At 40.2% G+C, this 25,509-nt stretch overlaps 1 protein-coding gene and 1 long non-coding RNA gene across 8 annotated transcripts in view; one reads left to right on the forward strand and one right to left on the reverse strand.

Moving 5' to 3' along the window:
- MSI2 (musashi RNA binding protein 2) overlaps positions 1-25,509 on the reverse strand; it is a 518,653-nt gene that overhangs the window by 199,332 nt on the left and 293,812 nt on the right. The window lies entirely within an intron of this gene.
- LOC138793770 (uncharacterized) lies at positions 2,340-8,599 on the forward strand. The gene is made up of 3 exons (XR_011363342.1): positions 2,340-2,368; positions 7,555-7,701; positions 8,483-8,599. It is a non-coding gene; the product is annotated as an uncharacterized lncRNA (long non-coding RNA).

Consider the following 25,509-nt stretch of genomic DNA (forward strand, 5'->3'; position numbering starts at 1 on the left):
TACACAGATTAACTCTACTGTACTTGCAAACTGTAAAATGGTAAAGGTGAATATTCACATCACAGCAGATCTGTCAAGTAATAGTTAAAGGTCATACCTCTACATGTTTACCTGCAAAATTATTAAGCATCAGCAATGACATTATAAAGAATGAGTACAGGAGTTCACATAGTTGGAAGAACTGCAACTAGACCACAGTGTTTGAATATAGCCTACATGTACCTCAAAGTTTGGATTCTGCAACTGTATGTAGCATCGGGATACAATTCGTAGCATCTTCCAGCATACATGTTTACATGCATGTATACAGCATACATGCTGTATTGGGGAATCGGGTGCTAACAATTAGATTGTAACAGGTAAATGCTGTTAATAAGGGAGAAGTAAGTAATGGTGGTGGAGAGTCCCCTTTATGACCTCCCTAGTCATATGCTGTTATCTGCCGTATTTTTGGCTTTATAAGCAACTAGGTTTTAGAAGAGGAAAAACATATTTTGAACCAAAAAGGGAAAAAGTAGGCATAAAGGTCCTTTTATATTTAAGGATGTTATAGAGAATATTAGACGTTTATCAGCAATTTTTTTTTATTTCACATACAGTAACAGGGATGACAATCAGGTACACTAACATGATGATCAGGTACACTAACATAGGTGACAATCAGTAACAGGGGCAACAATCAGGGTAAAAAGGGCTTGCACAGATACTGCTCCCCCTCCCTTTGCTATTCATTGTTCTTGGCATCATCGGTTAGTTCATGTGAAGTACCGTACATGCATAAAATATATAATTTTCCTTTAAAAACTGTTTTTGATCACTGGTGGACTTGTGTCATTTTCGGCCATTAAGCCTCCTCTCTCTGCTGATTTCTAGTGCTAAAAGCTGACTGAGATCTTGAGATGATGTTGGGGAAGGGGGTTACCTTCTATCTCACTGTACTCCTTTGGATTGCCCCACCTGGCAACCTCACAAGGGGCTTAACAGCCGAAAACAAGACTGCCCACCAACGGCCAAATGAGTTTCATAAGGAAAACAAGGTATCTTTTGCATGCACTGTACTTAAGATGCACATTCTGCTGGTGCAGAGAAAGACTCATAGGAAGGGGGGGTCAGTTAATTTAAGCTCATTATAAGAAGCGCTAACTTTTTCCTCCCACTTTGGAAGGAAAAAAAAATGTCTCATAAAACAAAAATATGGCAACTGTACTTATTCATCCTTCCCATATCTCTCTTTTTCCCCATATGGGATGGCATCTGAAGCTTTCACATAGCCTGGAAGTAGTAACAAAGAAGTCGTCAGCCTTTAATGAAGAATAATTAAAAGCATCACTATTTAAAGGTCATCCTTCTAGTCTTTGGAGTCCTCAGTAGCCATTGCAGTTAAATCTAACCCTTTAGCAAATTAAAAAATGACTACTAATGAGATATCGCTTTTAAAGGGACTCTTAAGAAATGGAACCAATCATCTCTAAAACAATAAAAGTCTCATAGATCAGCATTTCTCAAGGTTTTTAAGTCAAGTATCCCAATGTCAAAGAAATGTAACCAGGCTATTGAGTCAAGCCCATGAGTAGCCATGACTGTGAACATAAATGCTTATTTTTCATCTTATGAGACTACTGGGACCATTAATGCTACGCTACTTGAAAAAGTAGTTCATGCCACAAGAGTTATGAGACTGCACACCAACAACAGAAGATGGAAAGAGGGACACCGTCATTTTTCAGGTGGCTTAGTAGCAAAGACAATTACACTATCTCCATTACAATACCAGCCATTGGGATCCCCTCAAAGCTCAAACAACAGTGCCCCATACAGAACCAGCCCCTGGTTAGATTGTGCCATATGCAAAATTATTTAGGTGAGTCCACCTCCTGCATAGCCACCTTTAAATCTAAGCTACAGTGGTTCCTCAATGTACATTGAGGCACCACTTTAACGGCACCAGGTTACAATATTTTCAACTTACAATGGTCTTTCCTGTATCGCTCTAACTATACTCAACATACAACGCTACAGACAGTCTAAGGCTATGTTCACACTTTGTAAGTTTCAGAATAATCATGACCGTTGCAACAACTGCCGTGATTACTACAGAACTTACGTAGTGCTGCAGCTGAGGGAATCCCGGCGTGTATACACATAGGGGGAGATTTATATAACATGGTGTAAAGTGAAACTGTCTCAGTTGCCCCTAGCAACCAATCAGATTCCACCTTTTATTTTCCAAAGAGTCTGTGAGGAATGAAAGGTTAAATCTGATTGGTTGCTAGGGGCAACTGGGCCAGTTGTACTTTACACAATGTTTGATAAATCTCCCCCATAATATACAGGCCGGGTCACGGAACGGCCGGAGTCTTGCTGCGTGGTAACATGGCCTTGTTATATCGTTCGAGTTTAAACAATAACCGTTCTGTGTAATTGCACACAACAATTGAAAAATCATTTGTGTATCGTTGGCCTTTGATTTAGATCTGAACCTAAAATCATTGTTAATCGTTACCTGTAATTCCACATTAGTTAACACTCAAGTTCCGTATTTTCTCACTAACCATTCTACTAACTAACGACTACCGTTCTGTGTAATATGGTGAACGATTTCAGGTTAACGATAAACAATCTCATTTGCGATTGTTTATCGTTAGTCGTTAATCGCTAAAAATCGATTTGTGTAACTGGCTATAAAATCTAAATAGAATGAGTATTTCGCTGTTAAAGCACCTGTACTACTGAAGTGCTCTCTAAAGCATGGTGCAGTACTATATGTCCTGTGTGGCTCTTTACCGATGTCAGCATCAGCTGCTTCTTTTAGACACCAGGTGTGGGCGGCTTTATGTTATTTTATTGGTGCGTTATGTACTGTACAGGAGAAGCTTCTGTCCTCTATGTATAAAGTGATTTGTAGCTCCTGGCAGCTATTTTTACTTTTATATAGTAAGGATAAGCTTTATCTGCTTATTTTTCTTTACTTTCTTCCTTATTTTGAGATGGCATTTTAAAGCTTCAGAACCAATTGCTAGTTTCCCATAGGGTTTAAGTACCAACATGGAATAGTTTCAACTTGCAATGGTTATTGTTGAACTAATCCTGTAACTTGAGGGACCATTGTAGAGCTTTATTTCTATGTATTTCCATGATAACAGACCACAAAGTCTGTTATAGTCTGATCCTGCAGTTATACTCCTATCTCTCTATCCGCTATATCATGACCACTTCCTTATGGGAGACCACTTTTCAATGCAATTTTGTGTAGCCTGTAGTTCTCTGGGTCTTTAGGAGGGCAGGTAGAAGACCCCTCATCTCATACTGCTTGGGTGCTACCACTGGTGGTCTGTTAAAATCTTGGGGATCAAGGTTTCATTTACTGGTACAATGGGGCTGTCAATTCTATAAGCAACTTTTATGGGGATATTTCAGTAACATTCTGGGTCATTCTAACAGGAAAAAATTATATTGTTACATTAGAAGGAAACGAATGCAGGTGACAACCTAGCACAACAGAGCAGTGCATGTATTGAAAGTACTTCTATTATTATTCTTATATGTCTATCCATAGTTTTTAAGCAGATCTCCTATGTTGCCTGACTTGGCAGTAAGCTCTTATAGCCCCTGTAGCATGTACACATACTTAATGGCTGTTTTCCCAAGCATGTACAGAATGAGCTGACCATACAGGTTCCACTGATTTCATATTGTTACTAAAACAGGGCTAGGATTCTCTAAACTTCAGGACTCTTTTCTACTTAAAATTTAGTGATGTCAAACAATAAGTTCTAAAAACAAATTCAACTGGTAGAAAAGAAAAAAAAAAGACATAATTGGAAGGAAGGAACACAAAACTTTGTATAGTAGAATACATTTAAAATAAAAATCCTGCAGACTGCCACACTTAACAGCTCCGACAGGCCCAAATTCCATTTTAAAAGACATAAATGTATGACACAAAATTCTGAAAAACGGTCCCCAGGCTCGGTGTGTCCAGAAATATAATTACGCAATGTACACTACCAACACAAGCACCTAAAAAGCATATTTTACCATGTCTATCATGTGCACTGGTCTCAGAAGCCTCTATCGGCCCCATCATGTTCATGGACTAAAAAACATGACTGTGATGAGCGAATAATGAGATATTCGAATATTCGATATTCGTACGAATATCCCGCGAATATTCGATTGAATATTGAATATTCGATCCCATTAAAGTCTGTGGGTACGAGTATTCGATTAGTGAAAAACATCTATTTGACCACTTAGAGGGTAAAACCGGAAGCTGGGGGATTTGAACGCTTATCGAATATTTATCGAATATTTGCGGGATATTCGTATGAATATCAAATATTCAAATATCTCACTATTCGATCAAATATCTCACTATTCGATCGAATATCTATTCCATCGAACAGTATTCGCTCATCACTATTAATGAATCAAGTGGCGTCTACCAGAAGGGTCTAGAATTATTTGCTTAGAGATTGGTAAACATAAAACATCCAGCGAAATAGTTAAACTACTACAAGGTTATGTATGGGATGGGCAATACTATCTTTCAAATAAATAAATAAAGAAAAATTTGAAGGAAAGGTTCTTTGTTCAAGACCACAGGCAAGGTTAGAGATAAGATCGGTTTCTTCAGAGCAAACATGCTTATCAAAGCAGCCAGGATGAAAGTGGCAAGGGATAAATGGAAAGAGAGACAGAAGGAGGGGGGGGGGGGGGGGGGAGACAGAATGAAGGTGTACGTAGGAGAGGAATGGCATCGTGCAAGCGTAACATGCCACTACTGGTAGGTGCACTTGCATACTCAGTCACATATTGAAATTCTACAAGAGAGATATTTGGGTTAAGAGAATGAACGAGGCAAAGCAGACAGACAAGAAACAGACCAAACAGCATGGGAGAAAATAAGACAATTACTGTGTATGCTTAAAGCAAAATGATAGATTGCATTAAAGTAATCACTTCCCTGGCTGCATATATACAGATGATATAACTATGAAGAATGTCAACTACATAAACACACTTCTAAAAACTCATTTCTGTCATCCGCAATGACAGCCAGATAATAGCTTGTAGATGAGCTGATTGGATTTGTCCCAAAGGCACTGTTAATATATATTAAAGTGCAAACGGGTTGTGTAAAGGTACATTTCCTCAACGGCTGTCAGTGATCATGAGGAGCGACATTTCATTATTCTATCTGGCTGAAAGCTAAAAAAAAAAAAAAAAAATAGCTTTTCTTTTGATTTGGGGGGAGGGAAATGACAAATCTATGGCAGTGCAAAGAGAAAAGAATTGTCATATTGTGCAATGAGCCAAACTGTCTAGGTAACAATAGTGCTGCATTATTTAACATGGTAACAGTAGGAAGAAAAAAAACACATTAACATAATATAGGCTTTCAGGATACGGTAATTGTGGAACTGCCATTTTGGATACAATCATTAGATATCGGGGGGGCATGTTAGCAACTTCTATAAGACAAAAAAAAAAAAGTCATAAAAGGGCACCTGCACATCATTCACATATATTCACACACTTTAGACCCAATCCAGCAGATAAACTGTTCAGAAACTGAATCCATGTGGGCCAGTAAACAAAACTTTAAGGGCCCTATTACATTAACAGATTACTGTCAGATTTTTTTGAGCCAAAGCCAGGAACAGACTATAAACAGAGAACAGGTCATAAAGGAAAGACTGAGATTTCTCCTTTTTTCAAATCCAATCATGGCTTTGGCTGAAAAAAATTTGTCAGATAATCCGTTGGTGTAAAAGGGCCCTAGGATTTCATAAATAGTACAAAAAAGTCTGTTGAACACAGTGAATGTTTATTGGGAGCCTTCCGACCCCTCCAACAGGTAATGATGGGAAAATATGTACCAGTAGAAATGGGGGTAATTCCGGTGGCTGATGAAGTGTAATGCAGCCCTAGGGAGTCCTGGAAAACATGCATTGGGCCATAGGTTGTATCCATATTTTCCTAGACTCCCTAGGGCTGCATACAACCTCTCCAGCCACCGGTATTTAAATGCTGAATGATTGCACTTGAGCATGCTCAAATTGGGCTCATAGCTTTGTATCAGACACGTTGATTGTAAAATTCCTGATCCTTTCTGTGTTCCCTACAAGACAAACCACCATCAGAGGCTCATCTAGTGTCTGGCAGTACCTCGCTCTTTTATCCCCATTAAAGGTTGGCTGACATATCAACTTTGACAACATTTAGTATAACAAATCTAGACAGAAATGTAGCAAGAAGTAAGTGAAGTTGTTAAAGTGTCACTGTCGTGAAATTTTTTTTTGCAGAAATCAATAGTCCAGGCGATTTTAAGAAACTTTGTAATTGGGTTTATTATCCGAAAAATGCATTTTTATCATGAAAAAGCAGTTTGAAGCTCTCCCCCCTGTCTTCATTGTTCTCCTATGGAGAGAGCTAAAGAAAAGACCAAAACAGGACAACAAAGAGTTAATCTACAAATCCCTCACCCGTTATCTGTTCTGACCATCACCAGTGACCTGTCTGACCTCAGATTACAGCTGTCACCCAGCTCCGTGCCTGTAATCCTCTGTTATCTGCTTTCTGCTGCCGGCTAACTCCCTCCTTCCTCCTCCCCCCTCCCCTCTCCCTAGAGCAGACAGGGTACGTCTCCTGCAACAAGTCACAATTTTCAGATTTTTCAGAGTGGATGAAAAAGAGGAAGGAGGGGGGGACCTGGGAAAAGGCTTTTTACATGCAGATAATGGCAGATTTGGCTAATAAACCCAATTACAAAGTTTCTTAAAATCGCCTGGACTATTGATTTCTGCAAAAAAAAAAAATACGACAGTGACTCTTTAAAGGTCAATCAGTTTGTACAGTGTTACAAAATTATTGATGTGACTTCAATGAAACTAATGCTGCGTTTAGACGTAACGATTATTGGCCCGATCGTACGATTAGCGATGTCGGATATACGATTTTATTTTTATAACGATCAGCGTTTAGACGGTACGATATATCGTACGAAAATTCGCACTGCGATCGTTTTAGCCTATCTCACACATTAGTTAAATCGGCGAACGACTGTTCACACGGAACGATTTGCGAATTTTTTGCGTACGATGAACGACGATTTGCTGACCTGATGATAGATCACGATGTACGATTTATCGTGCGTCGTTCGATCGTTCGCTGCGTTTACACGTACGTTTATCGTTTCAATTCGACCGTTATCGCGCAAATTCGCACGATAATCGTTACGTGTAAATGCAGCATAAGACTCACAAACCACAACTGGAAAAGATCTACAAATTTTAACTTCAAAACCAAATAGCATGGATAGTCAAAGATGAGGAAGGGTAAGTTCACACAGGACTGAAATGCTGCAGATTTGTTGCAGATTTTTTTTACTAACTTAAAGTGTACATGTCACACAAAAACACTAATGGAGGTATATTATTATAAATACACAAAACCACCTAACTTTACCATGCAACAAAAGAAGGTTAGAAAGCTATGATCTTTATTCATGTGCCCACAATGTGCCTTTGTTCTTATTTTTACATGTTCCAGATCCCTTTCAACCCTCAGCAATTCAAGAAAGAGAAGTATACCTCACTATTTGTCCCTCTTGTTCTAGAAAAACCAGTAATCAAGCCAAATAAGCCATCATACACAGACTAGGCTAAACATTATCATAAAGGAACATACCGGCCACAGGTAAGGGGTGGACATATCATATGTTCAACCTGTACAATTACAAAGGGGCCTACTAGGTAGGGGGCTTGCTGACGACACCAAAATATTGGCCACCGACTGTGCATCTCTACGTGTAATAGGACTGCGCGTCCGACAGCTAACAATTGAATAAACTGTTAATACATCAACTTTCCACATTCCCGATCTTCTCCTGCCCTCTAATTTCTTCCCGGCACCATGGCTGCAGCTTCAAAGCAGTCTATGGAGCTGACAGGGCGCGCAGCCAAACCGCTCTGAAGCTGCAGCCACACACCGTGAAGCAAGCAGGCAGGCAGAAAAAGTTCGGGAGCGTGGATAGGTAATGCATTAACAGTTTGGGGCAAGGGTTACACAAACATCGCTAAGGATATATATACAGCGCAATAGTTAAGCCGTGTAATAGGCTGCCATAACGGTCCGTCTAATAGGAACCTTAGTCCTATTTCTACTAATAGACTGCATGTAAGAGATAACAAATATCAAACCTTACAATTTCTGATATGTTGTTAGAGAAACCTAACAGGGATGCGCCACTATGTCGAGTAAAGTACCAGTGCCCACTGCCTGCCAGAGACATGTCATATCCAATGATCATCTACACAGTGTTACAATGCATTTTCTGCCCATGAGTTTCCTAAAAGTAGGTGTTTCCGCAAATAGGATGTAGCACTTACCAAGTCCACTCCAAAAAGTATAAACAAACACTTAAACGAATGCCAAAAATTTTCAGATGTGTTTATTTTAACAGAGGCTTTTATTTTAGACTAAAGAACTTACAGAACAAATATGAACGGAAAGTGGTGTGTGAAGTCCTTATTTAGCACCCCAACAGAGTGTGCCATGGAGCTAGATGACATACATCTGCATCTGACAAATCTACGCCACTTCCCATCCAGTATAAATGAGCGAGATGGAAGCTTTTATCAGGAGGAAAACACCGTCTGCGCAAAGAAGAAAAGCGGATATACAACGTTAAATAAAACAATAGCATAATCTGTCTATTCCAATTTATATGACACCTTACAAATATGTAGCACAAAATCTCGACACCCTTTTTTCAATCACTTCAGCCAATATATATGTCAGTTTAGTTACATCTGAATAATGAAATGAGAGAATGTGGAACATTGTGCTTCATACTCAGACTTTACACCTTCAGAGTTGTTCCTGTCTCTCATCTTTGGGAAATTCTCACCATATCTCACAGCTGACAGAGGCTCTGGAGCAATCAGACACCTCATGGTACACGCAGTAAATCACAACCGCCCCAGATCCTATAGAATAACGCCTCCTGTTACAGCAAATATATCTGACAAGACAACTAGCATCCAAACACATCTCCCTGAAGGAGGTGATACAGACACAAGTATACAAGCTGTACCTCCAATATAGAGGGACACTATAGGGATGATTATCAATTCTAATATGCAAGTGGAGATGGTCTCATCTCTGAGCTCAGGTCCTACTCAGTCACAGTGTTGTCCTGTGAAAGAGTTCATGATCAAGTCTATAAGTATAGTTAAAGTCCCAGGATTCATGCAATGTATTAATCTTACAGTATGGTAACATGCCTATATCCAACATTGCAGAAATCCAAGGCTAACCCAAGACCCATGTATTTCTGTCACACATGCAGTTTTCACTGCTGCAGATCAAAATGGACGCTAACCCTCACACAATTTTCGAGGACTGCCTTATGTGCATATGGGGGCTTCCAGACTCACAACAGAAAATGGGATAGTGTTGTATTTCAATATTTCTGATCCTATGTTCAGGAGGTAACCCAATGCCACATGGGTTAGGTAAAGTAAAAAAAAAAAAATGTTACTAATATTCTTGAACTTAAAACATTAGATATTCATGGGTATTTTTAAGTTGAAATTTTTGAAACACATTTCACATAAGAGTTGAGAAATTTTCAAACAACTGATCACATTCCCAGAACAGACACCAAGTGCAACCTGAGAGCACTTGGGGGAGATTTATCAAACTGGTGTAAAGTAGAGTTGTCTTAGTTGCCCCTAGCAACCAATCAGATTCCACTTTTCATTTTTCAAACAATCTGTGAGGAATGAAAGGTGGAATCTGATTGGTTGCTAGGGGCAACTAAGACGATTCTACTTTACACCAGTTTGATAAATCTCGCCCTTGGTGTCTCCAGAATCCACCCATTTCTCATCACTGACACAGCTCAGACTCTGGCTGTCGCCCTGAACCATTCTCTTCTTGACTACTGTAACTCTTCCTTTCTCCAAGCTCTCCCCTCTCTAGTCTATCCTTAACGCAGCAGCCAGGCTCATCTTCCTCATCAGCCACTACACTGACGTCTCCCCTTTGTGCCAGTCACTGCACTGGTTACCCATTAAATCCAGAATTCACTTCAAGCTCCTCACCCTCACCCATAAAGCTCTCCACAACTCTGCCCCTCCATACATCTCCTCCTTTATCTCCAGCTATCATCCTACACGTGCTCTACACTCTGCTAATGATCTAACCCTAACATCTTCCATAATCCGAACCTCTCATTCCCGCCTCCAAGACTTCTCTCGTGCTGCACCAGTTCCCTGGTACCCCCTACCCAAAGACCTCAGACTCATACCCAATACTAACAGTTTCAAGCATGCCCTGAAGACATCTTTTCAGGCTCGCTTATAACATTCCCTAAACCTATTCCCCCTTCTGTTGTTTCCCTCGCTCTATATCTCTGACCGCTCCTGCACTTTATATGTTTTACTTGAAATCAGATATTGGCATTGTTACTGGCTCATCCTGTATTTTCAACTATGTTCAATGGCTGGACTATGGACATATAAAGCCCTTGTGCCTGGTGTCGATCCAAGTTTGTAGTCTGTAAGCTCCAACGAGCAGGTCTCGTTTACACTTTGTATTTTTATGTTTTTATTTATTCTAATTATTTAACTGTGTACTATGTACCTCTGTACTGTATGCATAGAAAAAGAAAAAAAAAGCGCTGTGGAATCTGTTGGCGCTATACAAATTATGTTTAATATAATATTATTATTATTACATATAAAATGGAATTATGGGATTGGCGTAGTGGATGTCGTAGTGTGCACATACCTTTAGAGCAAAAAAGAGGGAATTGGCAAAGGTGAGAAGTTTTGCTTAAAATTATTGAAAAGTCAATTGATTGATTTCTCAATGATAGATAAACTGTTTGAATGAGCTGCAATACTGACAAGTTCACCCGTGAAGAAAAAAACTTAACGTGGGGTGTACTTATGGTAATTCTTTTAATCACTGCAAATCTAAAATGATTGAGGAGAGCTTCCAGCAATCCACTTAGCGTTTCCCATTGATAAGGATAACCCTATTTATAGAGTAAGATCATTAGCATTATTAATATTTTGAAGTTCTCACTCTTCATGTCATTTTTCAACAACTCCTTCAATACCGGCGGATGCTGGATGACAAACTGTGGTGCTGAGTGGAGGTAATTATATGCCAGTTCAATAGACTGAGACCACAACTGTGCAGACTTTCTCCTTGTAATATCAGCTTGCCGCTTCCCTTGAGGCTCTTATTCAAATATTATGTCAATACCTTGCACTAACGGGTGACTTCTGAAGACTCGTGCAATGCTTCTGGATCTGCATTTCTCCAGAACTAAAACTTATTTTAAGTAAAAATTATATTTATTTGTTTGCAAAGTGGTAAACTAGATACCCAGTGCAATCCTTAGACACAAGGGGACACATCCACAGAAGCTAAATCAAATGTCAGTGAAAAAAAAAATTCTACAATCAAAACTAAAATAAAAAATAATTAGCTACTCACACCCACTCAAGTAATTTGACAGTAGCATCTTCGGTGGTTTTTTTTTTTTTTAAAGCCAAAGTCAGGGATGAGAATGTATAGTTAACGCTCAGTTTCTCTCCTCATTGTCAGGGTAATGAGCTCTAAGTTGAATAAACCAATCTGCTGATAGTTATAGAAGGTGTATGGGCTCCATGAAGGATACCTGTCATTATGCTTCTTTTCTTATACCTTCATGGAGTGGCAGCTGATACCAGCTGATCAGGTTGCCAATAAAGGGGTTATCAAGACTTAGAAAAACATAGTTGCTTTCATCAAGAAACAACATCAATCTTGTCCTCAGTTTGGGTGTAGTTTTGCAGCTCATTTCTATTGAAGTGAATGGAGCAGACCTGCAATATCACACACAACCTGAGGACAGGGTGATGCTGTTTATAGCAGAAAGAAGCGGTTTGTTTTTTTTGGAAACTTCTGTATATGAGCTATATTCTGATTAATAGGGCTTGTGCACAGAAACTCACCAGGTGTGGGGCATACCCACAGCAACCTGATCTTCCGGTGTCAGCTGTGACTGCAAGACAATCTGGACAAAGTTCCACGTATTCCTTTAAAAAAATTCAGTTATTTTGGATCCAATTACAGTTTTAGGGGAATAAAGTGCATGTAAAAGAGCGTAAGAAATGCGCTGCTCCAAGTGCACTGCTGGCATAGATGTGATATATCCAGCTTGATCCAACCCTGGCAGGGTTTTACTTAAGAGTGACATGTGAAATGCCAGGTTTCATAAATTCTCCCCTTTGTTTTTATTTCTGTTACTTATACAGTGCTGACATTTCACAGTGCTCAGCAGAATATGTCACTAGAGTTGAGCAAACTTCGAACACGTTTGGGGTCGTCTGAATTGGAATGTGCGGCATTTGATTTGCAGTGGCTGCTTAAGTTGGATGCAGCCCTAGGGATTCCAGAAAAACATGGATACAGCCACAGGCGTCCACTTTTTCTTCTTAAAATGACGCCCATTATTACATTTTAGTTGATGGAATGCATTGAAGTCAATGGAATTACTGCAGCCCAATGCACAATGTATTAAATAACGGACGTTGTTAACCATAGCCATGTATACATGTCTTCCAGGACTCCCTACAGCTGCATCCAACTTCAGCAGCCACAGCTTATCACATGCTGCAAGTTTGGGTTCCAGCAAACGTGCGGGTGCATGAAATTTGCTCAACTCTATTTGTCAGCAATCATAGCGCGCCTCTCCCCCTCTCACATACATAATGATCAACTTTCATTTTAGCTTTACACTTGTGGACACTGAAGCCCAATTTCTTTTTGCAAAACAATTCCAAGATCTGTCACTGGGAAAAAAATTAAACTATCACCAATTAGATTGAGATTTTAAAGGGGTTACTCAGCGTTCGAAAAACATGGCCACAGCTCCAGAGACAGCACCACTCTTGTCTCCAACTTGGGGGGGGGGGGGGTTGTAACTCATTTCCATTAAAGTGAATGGAGCTTAATTGCAAACCACACTTGAACTGAAGACAAGAGTCATTTTGTCTCTGGAAGAAAGTGGCCATGATTTTCTAACACTGGATACCCCCTTTAAGCCATTCCTTCCTGTGTTGCTTTGGCTTTACTTGTAGGGTCATCAGACGTTCAGTAGGATATATGCCTTCCTGTTATCAGGAACTCACACAAGTCAATTCCATCACTGGGGAAAGGCAGATGAATACAGAATGGCAGACAACCATACCTGAGAGATTAGGCACCTCAACCCGTAATAACCAGATAACCACCCTAGGCGACCAAAAACATTATCACTAATTGCTCAAACATCTCTTTTTTATGGTCTCGAATTTTGTATTGGTCTCAATAGAATTTTTTTAATTCTATTTTCTCACTACTGTATATACAATTTGGTAAACTGCAGCCAATGCACCATTAGCTTCAGCCGATGCCCATTTCCAAGGAAACCCATCTGAATAATCTATATTGTGCTTTATGTGCCATAACCTGCTTTGTGTTTCTTTTTGTTTTAGACTGACTAGTAAAAGATGATCTGTAACCTGGACATTTTGTATGTTTTATGGAAGAAAAAAAAAAACTGATGCAATTGTGTGTCATCCGCTTGGATCTGTTTTTCCTTTGACTCCCATTATAAAAAAAAAAAAAAAGAAAACGGATCGAAACGGATACGTTTTTCTTTAACGGACACAAAAGTAGTGTTGACTGTGTTTTTCTGTCTGTTAAAAGTAACCAATGAAAAACGGATACGTTGAACGGATTGCAAAAACGCAGTGTGGACCCAGCCTCACAAATCTGTACTCATACCGTCCAGTTACATGAATTTTATAATACTATCTTACAAAGCCATTTTATAAAAGAAGTTAACGTTCTGTAGTCTGTATGTTTTGCTTTAGTTTTTATCGGATGTGCATGGACAATGTTACTTTGGCTTGGCATTTTTCTCATTAAACGAACTTAACGTTGCATTTCGATGGCTACTTTTATCTCAATTCTATTATAAAAGGATATGATTCTAATGCTAAGTTAAGCTATGAATGTTGCTTAAAAAGTATAATTACAATGCTATATTGCTCAGTATTTGAGAGCCCTTTTTAAACCTCTTTTAAACCCCTAATTAAAAATACTCTAGGTAGTCCTCGCTTGCCTTGGTTGCTATGAAACTGGTACACAGCTCACTGCGTCCTCAGAGGCTTGCATATCCTTTATATTTATGTTATCACCAATAACCTAGAGAATTGACATGGCTGTGCACTAGGGAATAAACCTCTATACCTTACATAAATACAGTTAACCCCTGCCTACTGCAAGGAGGGCAGGAACTTAAGCATGCTCCAAGTTTGCTCAACTTTAGACTTTACTGAAGCAAGACTAGTAAGTTGTCAATGTAGCCCAAGAGGCAAAGTAAGAAAAAAATGGCATGTATATAAAATAAATTAAAAAAAAAATTTCTGTGTTTTGTTTCTTTTGCCTTGTCATAGCTGTGTGTATTGATGTGTAGGTTTGCACTCTTGAGGGCACCTTAACATGGTGAGTTGGTACATTCAGTTTGATCAAACCGTCTTCTAAGAACCTCATTTTTTTCAAAGATTTTTCAAAAGAATTTTTCTAAAGACTTTTAAAAAAAAAATAATTCTAAAACTGTTATGTGGCATGACACTGTTAGCCATGGCTGTGTGCAAATTGCAAAGTGTGAACAAGTATGAATGTTTTAATTGTTTTGTTATGTTTTACATGTGGGAGGTGGCTCCTTCATCCAGCTCCTGCAGGTGTGCTACACAGAGTTATGTTACCCTTATATGCCCAGATATGTAGACTTATAGTCCGAGAGAGGCCATTGTTAGTGTAGGTCCAACTCTCTGAGGGCACTTTAACGTGGTGAGTTGGTACATTCAGTTTGATTAAACAGTCTGCTAAGAACCTCATTTTTTTTCAAAAGATTCTTCTAAAAAGACTTAAAAAAAAAAATTCTAAAAAAACTAAAATGTTATATGGCACTTGCTCTTTGCTGCAGCATTTTCTGTTTTGTAATTACTGTTAGCCATTGCTCTGTGCAAATTGCATAGTGTAAACAAGTATCAATGTGCGGGCTTTAATTGTTTTGTTGAGATCAAAAGTGGGACCAAAAGACAACCAGAAATAAAATAAAAATGTTTAAAAAAATTACCAAGTTTCAGACTTTTTTTTTACCTGAAAATTTTTTTTTTCATTCCTACAATAGGAATAATCAGGCTGATATGTAAAGTCACCTAATTTGTATCACCAATCACAAATTGGGGGTCCCCTTTAAGGCTAGAAGCTCTACTGTAGCCATTTTATGCAATGCTAGTATGAGAAAATATCTCCATTATCCATCATGTGATGCTAAATGCTACAAATGTATTTTTCTCAAGCATTTCTCATACATAGGCACATGTTCACAGGCAGTGAAAACCTCCCAAAATATTTTTTTTTACTCTTATCTAGAACAGAATGCCTTTTCATTTACATACAGTAACATACTATGGATACCGATCATTCTCTTTTAGAGGTCCACCCTTCCGAAAGACCATTCTGCTTTAATCCTCTACATAAGGTCTCAGTGTCTTAAAACATTACGGTCATAACAAGCGATCAATTCATGGAGAACTCTTAATCAAGCCTTGCTCTTTTAAGAAAATATATTAATGACAATTACCTCCTAAATACACAAATACGGCACTTTCTAACACCTCTTTCATCCTTACTTCAAATCTCTACCTACACAGCCTTCCCAGGCAGCCCTCCAGCAAATGGCCTACTGGGAAATTCATTCCTATTAACCTCAGCACCTGCGCTCAGTAGCTCAGCATATCAGTGCAGGCTAACAGGAAAAAAAAAAAGTGTAATAACAGTTTCCATCGTAGCCTCGTATGCAATACTATGCCTGTTTTGAGCAAAATGAAGTAAAAAAGGAACAAAAAATAAAATTACAAAAATCCCCTTTTGTGAATGCTGCTGCCCTAACCACCTGTGAGATATAACATTCCACTTAGCAGATAATTTCCATCCTCAAGGCCAATATTAACCGTCCCCGTCTCTGAACTAATCAGCCGGCAATTAGCTAGAATCAGGGATTCAGCTCCACGTAGGACGGCAAACCTTCAGCCTCATGTAATAAACTTTATTAGTATTTCATGGAGAATATGCTATCCCGCTTTTACCTTTAGGAGATTGCATAAGCACGTGGGGAGAAAAGAAAGAATACCCCGCCTTCCGTGCATCATTTCATAGAATTAGGGCTGGTTACTGGAAATAAAATCTGCCATTGAAGTTGAGCGGAGAGATGCCAAAAAAGAGCAAGTCAGACCCGATCTCCTTAAGATTATGGGACGTTGTTTAATTTGTGTTTAATATTAAAAGGAAATATCAATTAGCTGTAATGCCTGCGGCTTCCCCACTCATAACTTATTACTGAAAAGCGTTCTGAATGACTATAATTCTTTGCTCATTAGTACAAGCCGGCCTCCTCACGTACATTACACCAGTAAGTGGAGATTTCAAGCACTTTGTACTTCTCAGCCTGGTTACTATGTAAAAATGTAAAGATGGATTATTTCCTCTTACTTTTTATTCTACAAAAGGATCTTCCTTTTGTCGCAAGCTGAGAGGCGTATCAAAGCAGATAATAACACAGTCAATAGGTGCGCATCGTTTTCCTTTTAATGTCCCATAATCTGCACTCTGGAAAATGGTTGTAACACCGCCGGGTCCCGTTAATCACTGCCCACAGTGCTGTTCGGGTTCTGCTCCCGCTCCCCACTGCCGTACTCCTGTCTGCTCCACTGCTGTGTTCTGTGCTGGTCCTGGGGCTGTTTGTCCATGTGACTTCCAGCCTTCCTCCTTTTGGTCCCTGCTGCAGTGGTGCCTCTGGTCACTATGGTGTGCATGTGGCCAATTGCTCTGGAGTTATAGAGGTAACATAACTCCTGTTGTTACTGTCGTCTGCCAATTCAAAGCCACTTGCACTTATTTAAACTAGCATCACCTGTCCCCCCTTGCCTAAGTGTTGTTGCATTCAAGTAGGGAAGGTATCTGCTGTTCTTCAGATTATACTTTCTGCCTGAGCCTGGTCTTTACCGCATGCCTCTCACTGCAGATTTGAGATTGTCTGACCTACCTCTGAAGCTGCTTGCCATGACTGTTCGCCTGTCTGACTACATCACTGGTACTTTGCTGACTATCCGGCTGACGACCTGGCTATCTGACCTCTTATACTAGGTTTGTTCCCCGGTGCCTTGCACAGAGTTTGTCTGGTTTTTGGAAACCAGCTGCTGCTCACACCAGGACCACACCTGTAAAGCAACATGTTGTTCTCTATCTGCAGAAATCCAGCTTACACATCCTGGAGTGGGATGGAGGGTGAAGCCCTAGAGGGCACTTAGACTCAACTCCCTGGTGTGGCTCACAACCAAAATAGTTGAGTAGCACAGCAGATCCACACTCGCTGTCTGTTACTATGGTCTAAACAATCAAGACAGTACAAAGAAAAATAATAACCCATAGATAATATGCACTTGGAACATACCCTAGTAAAAATATACCGTATACCTCAGCCAGCTGGCATTTCCTATGCATTAGGATGGAGAACAGGAAATGCCGATAGTGGGGACTGGGACTCTGATGTGTTTGATAGATCATTGGTTCTAAAACTTCTAGTACTAGCTAAATCACACATTTACAACAAGAACAGGATGACTGTAGTTATAAAGGCCCCATTACAAGAAACAATTGTAGGCCATTACGGACGATGTTTGTCTTTTGTAATAGAAGGCAACAATCAGCTGACATGAACGATGTTAACTGATTGCTGCAGTCGTCTGTCTTTCAACATGTTGATCTGCTGTCGTCGCTCTCTGGAATAGGAGCAGCGGCAGCAGATCGCTGCTATCTGCTATGGGCTGCCCTGACCAGCGATCACCCAGGCAGCCCCCCCGCAGCTCAAAGCACACCCCCCCCCCCCCACACGTACTCACCCGCTCGCTGCCAACGCGTATAATAGCGGTGGAAGTAAGCAGGGAACGAGGAGCAAGCGTGCAAGGACAGCTATTGTTTGCTCCTCTCAGTTGCCCCGTGTAATAGGGGCTTAACCTAGACTAGAGGCCCTATTATATGGGATGATAATCTGTCATATCAGGCAGATAGGTCATGTAGTAGGGCCAGCGATCAGGTGACGAACAAGCAAACATTCACTTATAAAATTCCGACCTGTTAAAAAAAATAATCTGCTGTCAGCAGCACATCTCTCCATGTAATAGGGGTTGTGAGGCTGACGACTGATTAAAGCAAAGGGGCTGCACGATCGTCAAGCCTTGTAATAAGAGCTGTAAACTAGTACGGATCTAGGAGATCTGTGCTCATTTGTACCAAGGCTCAGACCATGTAATATAAAAACCTAAAAATTGCCATTAAAAAAGAATCCGATCTGACAGCTACAATTCACTATCCAAACTGCTGACACTATTAGATAACCACTGGGTCAAGGAGACACATGGTACGCTTCATATATCTGACTCATGTTTCATGTTCCTACGCAAAGTTTCAAAGAGGATTTTCAAAATACGGATCCCATAGAGTTCTATTGGTTTGTCCATGGAGGGGTTTCAGTCCGCACTAGGGCCTGTCCTTTTTGTTTGCGGTACAGATCACAGCTTTGTACACAAATATGGATGTGTGAATGGGGCCATTGAAATACATTAAGCCTATTTTCTGTCCGCAATTTCAGATGTGTGACTAGGGCCTAATAGTGTCAGCTGTATGGAACATGAATTGTAGCTGACAGATTCACTTTAAAGGAAAAGTTTGGTGGGGGGGTCTGAAAATTCATATTGAGCAGGGATGGGGCGAAAATAAAGTGTATACTTACTGGACCTCATGCCCGCACTGCACCGCATTACCGGGCTCCCGTACCCCACCAGATGTCATTTTCTCCCGTCACGTCATGGTCTGGCTGCCATGTCACTGAGGGGTGGTATTTACCATGCTCAGCCAATCAGTGATCACTGTAGCGGTGTCCCGCCCCAGGCACTGACTAGCTGAGAAGGGCATCAGTCAGTTGGGTAGCGGCGTAGCTGCAGGGGAGATTTTTTTTACTTCCGCTGGACTTCTCCTTTAAGCTAAAGCAGGGTGAACTGTGAGTTTAGCTTGTGAGAAGAGCAGAGGGATGGGCCAGATGGGGGCATGCTGGAAGTCTAGAGGGAGAAGAGGAGAATCTGTTTGTCATATTCCTCCTGTCAGGTTTCAGATGACCCAAGGGGGGAGTATCTATCACACAGCACACTTGCTCATCTAATCCTATCCCTCTGTCTACTAAATCCATGACTCGGATGTGTACATTTTTTTTTTTTTTTAACTTTGTCATCATCCAGTAAGTAACTCACTGTAAAATCTACTTCTCTTGTGATACCTGCTTAGCCCTCTAATTATAGCAATGTAAGAAATGTAGCCATGGCACAAGAGTTATGGACAGTCTCCAAAAATACTACTTTAAAGTAGTCATATCCTGGCCATCATTGCCAACAACTATAATGTATCAACTCCATACTGACAATAACTGCGCTTGACAGATTAGGGGGTAAAAGATGCCAAACATAATATTTTAGCATAATATGGAATTAACATTATGCTTGCATTGTAAAATGATAACTGGCTGTGGATATCTGCAATGACAGCTATGCATTAAATATGCATAATAACAAGGCACGATTATTACTATTATCAATGTTATTAAGTCAAGTCAAAGTTGTGCTTGATGCCTACTGAGATTATGAATATTGGAACATATTATCGCCTGTTCTTTCGACTGCGTTCATAATATTAACTAATATAAACCTGACCAGTCACCAGACATTGGATTACATTGTGGGTCATTGGGGTCTCTGGTGGCAACAGAGATTACACCATACAGTATGCATGCAGTGTATAAATCCAATGTCTGTGTATGGGTTTGTGTGTGCATGCACATTAGTGTTCGGATAAAAAAAAAAAAAAAAAGAATCTTTATAAAACGACAGATTTGCAAACATTTTTGTTTCGTTCACAGCAGCAAAGAATCCACTGAAAAATGCATAAGGCTCTATGGTAAGCGACTGTCTTTCATGAAGGTCAAAATTCATCAATTATAATCAATGTCACTCAAGGCACTCATGTACAGCTTTCAGAATAAACGAGAGAAATTAGTCTGTAATTCTCCTCCATCCCACAATGTAACAGACGCTGTGTGACACTGAAGGGATTACTTAGATTTGTAGGCTTCTGCTGGCCTGCCAACGAGAGAATGGCTGAACAGACCTATCCCAGGCCATCTAATCAAAAGAGATCCCAGATCAAACCAAGCATTACATCCCAGCAGTTGTAAATGAAGGGCATATACATTGCTCAGTGTGCGGCTAAGAATAGAACAGATGAAGGCAGAGAAACACTGGGGCGTAAGCAAACAAGGCATAGTATTGGCTGTTCAGAACTGCAGCATGGAACCACTAATACCGAACAAATCAACAAAACACTCAATGACTTGGCACCTAGGCTACGTGCTGCTTTTTTTTTTTTTTTTTTTTTTTACAAATGAACAAAACTGCTATCCCAATGCTATATATCATGACCATGGCTACTGTGTGTATTTTATGACCTTTTACAGACAGGAAGTCATAAGGGCATGTAGAACAGAAGATTTAGGCTAGTATTACCTAATTCAAGTCCTGGTTGCACAGCCAGAAAATAATATGTTGCATAAGCTGTTGTGATCGTGACCACACAGTCACAAAAAAAACTTTCAGGATTTTTGAGGGTCATGTCTGCTTGTAAATCCCTTGTAGGAGTGGGTTCACACTACGGAATCCGCGTAGATAAATTCCGGAGGATTCTGACTCTCGTACCCGCTCACGGCTGTGCGCTTTTTCGCCCATGCCATAGACAGACATGTCAGTTCTTTCCGTGGAATGCGGAATACGCCCGGCCATAGAATGATGTCTATGGCACGGGCAGATATGCACACTGCTGTAAACGGGTCCGAGCAACAGAATCCACAAGGACTTATCCACGCGGATTCTGTAGTGTGAACCCACCCTATGAGTGATGAAGTCATGTTATGGCTGCGCAGCATGGAGTGGTCACTTATCTGTTACGGGACTCTCTGCATCATAGTTCATTCTGGTGCCATGAGCTCCCGAGCAGCCAGAGTACTATAGTATTCAACGGACACAGCTGAATTACATTCCAGCGAGTCCCACTACATTGAGGGATAATTCCCACATTATGTAAAACACAGAACATAAGAACCTGTCAGTTATCAAACGTCAATAGTCAGGTATCAGTAGTCAGTTGTCAATATTCGAGTGTCAGACTTGTGTAAAAATGATTCTTGACTCTAACTTGTGACTATGTCCTCATATGGCAACTGTACATAATATATGGTCCAAACCATTTAAAATGGATAAAAGCACCAACATTGTATAGAAGGAAAAACTCACAGAACTATAAAGGTTTTCGTGCATTCAGTTTGTGTTCCACTTGCATGTGTTGTTTCTTGAATTTTATGGAATTTCACTTTAAACAAAATGCAATGGACCCAAAAACAGCTTGGTTTGCATATTTCACAAAGAATTATAAATCACTTAGTGATCATATATCCGCAGCGGTATACAGCAGCAACAAAGTTGTTGAAATGTGAACAAACCTCATCCATATGCTGCAGAACTTCTGTGCAGGAAATGACTCACAATGCAAATGTTTACATCTGCAGCATGTTAATTTCTACTGTAGAAAGAGGATTTGTTGCAGTTTTTCCCATTGCCTAAAGGTTGAAGTATAAATCGGTGGATTTGCTGTGATTTTGCAGCAGATTACCTGCCCACCAGGTATTTGGGGCTGAACCTGCAGCACTTTAATACTACATTTCCAACACTTTAATGTTTTTATTATGAAGAATGAGCTCTCATTATGCCTATACTCTACTTTAAAAAATAAATTTAATATGAAAGTAAGTAAATGGCTTATCCCAGTATAAACACCCCTAGAATTTGCCTCCCAATTGAGCCCATCCAGCAGCTTCCAATGCAGCTCTCCAGAGCAAAAATGCATGAAGGACAAGCAAGTGGCATGCGCTCTTGCACCACCAAATCGTAGTCCTGTGTCATGAATCATGATAGCAAATATGACACAGTTCAAAAGATTTTAAATGTCAGCCTAGAAGAACAGATGCGTTCAGGTCTGACTGAAGTAAGTGCCTCTGCTGAAATCTAAACTATGTAGTCAACTGTGACGGGAATCATCAGAAAACTAGACAGGAGAGTAGCTAAAATGACAGATATAGCAAACAAATTTCCTTGGGGTAACAAGGGTTAACAAAAAGTACTTATAATATGCAACAGAAAGTAATAAGAGGAGACAGAATGGGTTCAATGAGGATTAACCCCAATAATAAGATAACACAAAATGTTATGTGGTGGTGGGGGGGTTAAATCATATTTATTTTTTATTGAAAGAGGTCAATGTTAGTGGTTTTACTTTGTAATGCGTGTATCAATACCAGATCAATAACTGAATTTTATTCACTGTAAACGTGCTTCCCCCAATAAGTGTAAAAAATGCCCTCTCAAATAGAAAATTCTGCAAGTAAAAAGACTTTCCTTGGTACAATATACCTAGCGGGGGGATCTAAGGCATGATATATATATATACACACACACACACACACACACACACAAAAATACAGTATATAATGTATATTACTAAGCAAGAGAAACACAACTTTACATCACGAAAGCTAGAGTTGTTTTAGATGTAAACAGACAGAACATTACTGAGACCAATCAAACCTCTAAAAAACATTTCTAAGACCAATACAACCTCTAAAAAAATGATAAAGACCAAAATGACCTTTGAAACAAAACATAACATGAAACAGCCATCCCTGTCCTGGAATAAGTTTCCGAAACACAAAATATCTCGTTTTCTATTAGGCTGCAGGCAAAACTACAGAATGATTGGGGGGGGGGGGGGGGGGTTAACATGCAACGCGCACCCAAAATAATTCTGCTGATTTAGTTACACAATTTCAGAGGATATTACAACCAATATTAGCAATTTTACCATATTCCCTATATTATTATTCCCCTTTAATTTTCCCCGTAGCTTCTGCAGATGTGCAAACGGGAGCAGCAACAATCTAAGGCCTCTTGGACACTGCTATAATATGAGTCTTCTTTGAGCGGAACACCCATAGAGGTAATATGTTGGGTAAACACAGTGCATCTACCTCCACATACTTTGATTTCACACATGAGCATAAAAAGAAAGATAAACAGAAAGGTAATTAACGTCTTAACTCCACAGCCACATTTGGCATTAAAGGGGTATTCCGCTAAGGTAAAATACATGCTGAATCATTACCGCTCCTGGAGACTAACAGTTCATTTTTATACTTGCAGCAACAGGTAGTATAGAATGAATTGTTAGTCTTCAGGCTGTGGAAAAGTTCATTACCTTTCTGATTATGTTTCTTTTTATGCCTAAGTGTGAAATCCTCTTCCCCCAGTTCTGAGAATGCTGCTTTGTTTTGAAGCAACAGAAGACTATGTATGAGCTGTTCTCTGTGTCTTCTCCTCCTCCTGAGACAGCTCATGTAATTAGTGCCTCTGGCCAGCTGTAACTATACGAGGTCATCAGCAACTTGACCTCAAATTATTCCTCCCAGCATTACAGAGTGCAGAATCAGCCAGCCACGGATTTGTTTACATGAGCCGTCTCGAAAGGGAGGGGGGAGGAGGGGGAGACAGATAGAAAAGATCAAACACAGTTTTCTGTCTCTTCAGCATTAATCAGGCTCAGAAAAGGTAATAACAAGTATGGAGGCAATTCCTGTTGGACACTGCAATGATTTAATTCAGCAACAGGAAAAAGGGGCAATGATCAGGGTAGGATGGGGTTATTTTGTCTTTATTACGTGTTAGTTTTTACTTTGTACTGTGGGACTGTTCAGCACTCCCGCCTCTGATCACCTTTCACACATTGGAGGAAATCTGAGCCGGGGGAGCTGTCAGAAGCTAGCTTCTCATCAGTTTATTCTGCGACTAGTACTAATTTGCCTTAAGGGGGTTAAAGGGGTTATCCAAGATTAGAAAAAGCAGATCCTTTCTTGCAAAAACAACTCCACCCCTGTTGTTCTTGGGCTTTGGGTGGTATTACAATTCAGCTCCAGTAACTTCCATGGATATGAGCCGTAAACCACACCCAAACTGAGGACAAGAGTGGTGGTATTTCTGGGAAAGAGCAACCATGTTTATCTAGACCTGCATAACCCCTTTAACCCTTAGACGACCTAGGATGTACCGGTACGTCCTGGAAGTCTGTGCCCAGACGACCCTGGACGTACCGGTACGTTCTGAGCTATGAAGCTTCATAGCAGGTGGGGGCTGGCTGCATTCAGCAGCCGGCACCTAACCGTTAATAACACGCTGCAGCGATCGCAGTGTGACATTAACTCCTTAAACGCCGCTGCGTTTAAGTGTAAGTGGCAGGGGGAGTCCCCTGTCACTTACCGATCGGGACCCCCGTAGTGTGACTGCGGGGGTCCTGATCGTTAAAACGTACCGCCAGAGGTCTCTCACCTGCCTCCATGCGGTCCGATCGGCGCTCTGGTCACTGAGCCTGCACAGGCAGGCTCAATGAGCAGATCGCCGATAACACTGATCAATGCTATGCCTATGGCATAGCAGTGATCAGTGATGAAAATAAAAGTAATCAATTTAAGGGGGGGGGGGGGGGGAGAAGAGTATACAGCCAGAACAACATGTGGCAATAAAGAAACTACAAAAATTTGTTGTAACCAAAAAATGACTGATAAAATAAAAAGTTCTGTAAATTATATAGCAAAATTGCAAATGTTGTTCCTGCTCAATGCTAATGCAGATAACTGCAACAGCTGACAGCTCCAATTCTCAATTGCTATGCTGATGTCTATTGTCTACTATTCCAAGCCTGATTCTGTTTAGTCTTATAATGACATATGACAGATAAAGCACCACTGAGGATATATGTATGAATATGGATCTCAGAGTTGTTTCCAAATGCCGGTTAGTCCACATACAGAATACCCAGTATACATGTTAATAAAGGAGAAGCTCTAAATCACTGTGCGTGGGCAGTGAAGAATCCTTTGAACTTGCTGGCTTCAAGTTCTAAGATCCATTTACACAGAAAGATTATCTGACAGATTATCTGCCAAAGATTTGAAACCAAAGCCAGGAACGGATTGCAAAAGAGGAAAAATCTCAGGCTTTCCTTTATGACCTGATCCCTGTTTATAGTCTCTTCCTGGCTTTGGCTTCAAATCTTTGGCAGGTAATCTGTCAGATAATGTTTTTTTGTAAATGGACCCTAAGTCCAGGAACCAAGAAAATGTATTTTCAAATTAAGATTTGGATTAGTCAGTTGATTGGATCATTATGGAAGACATGAGTGCTAAGT

This window comes from Dendropsophus ebraccatus, chromosome 5, assembly GCF_027789765.1.
Source record: "Dendropsophus ebraccatus isolate aDenEbr1 chromosome 5, aDenEbr1.pat, whole genome shotgun sequence".
In the NCBI taxonomy this organism is placed as follows: Eukaryota; Metazoa; Chordata; class Amphibia; order Anura; family Hylidae; genus Dendropsophus; species Dendropsophus ebraccatus.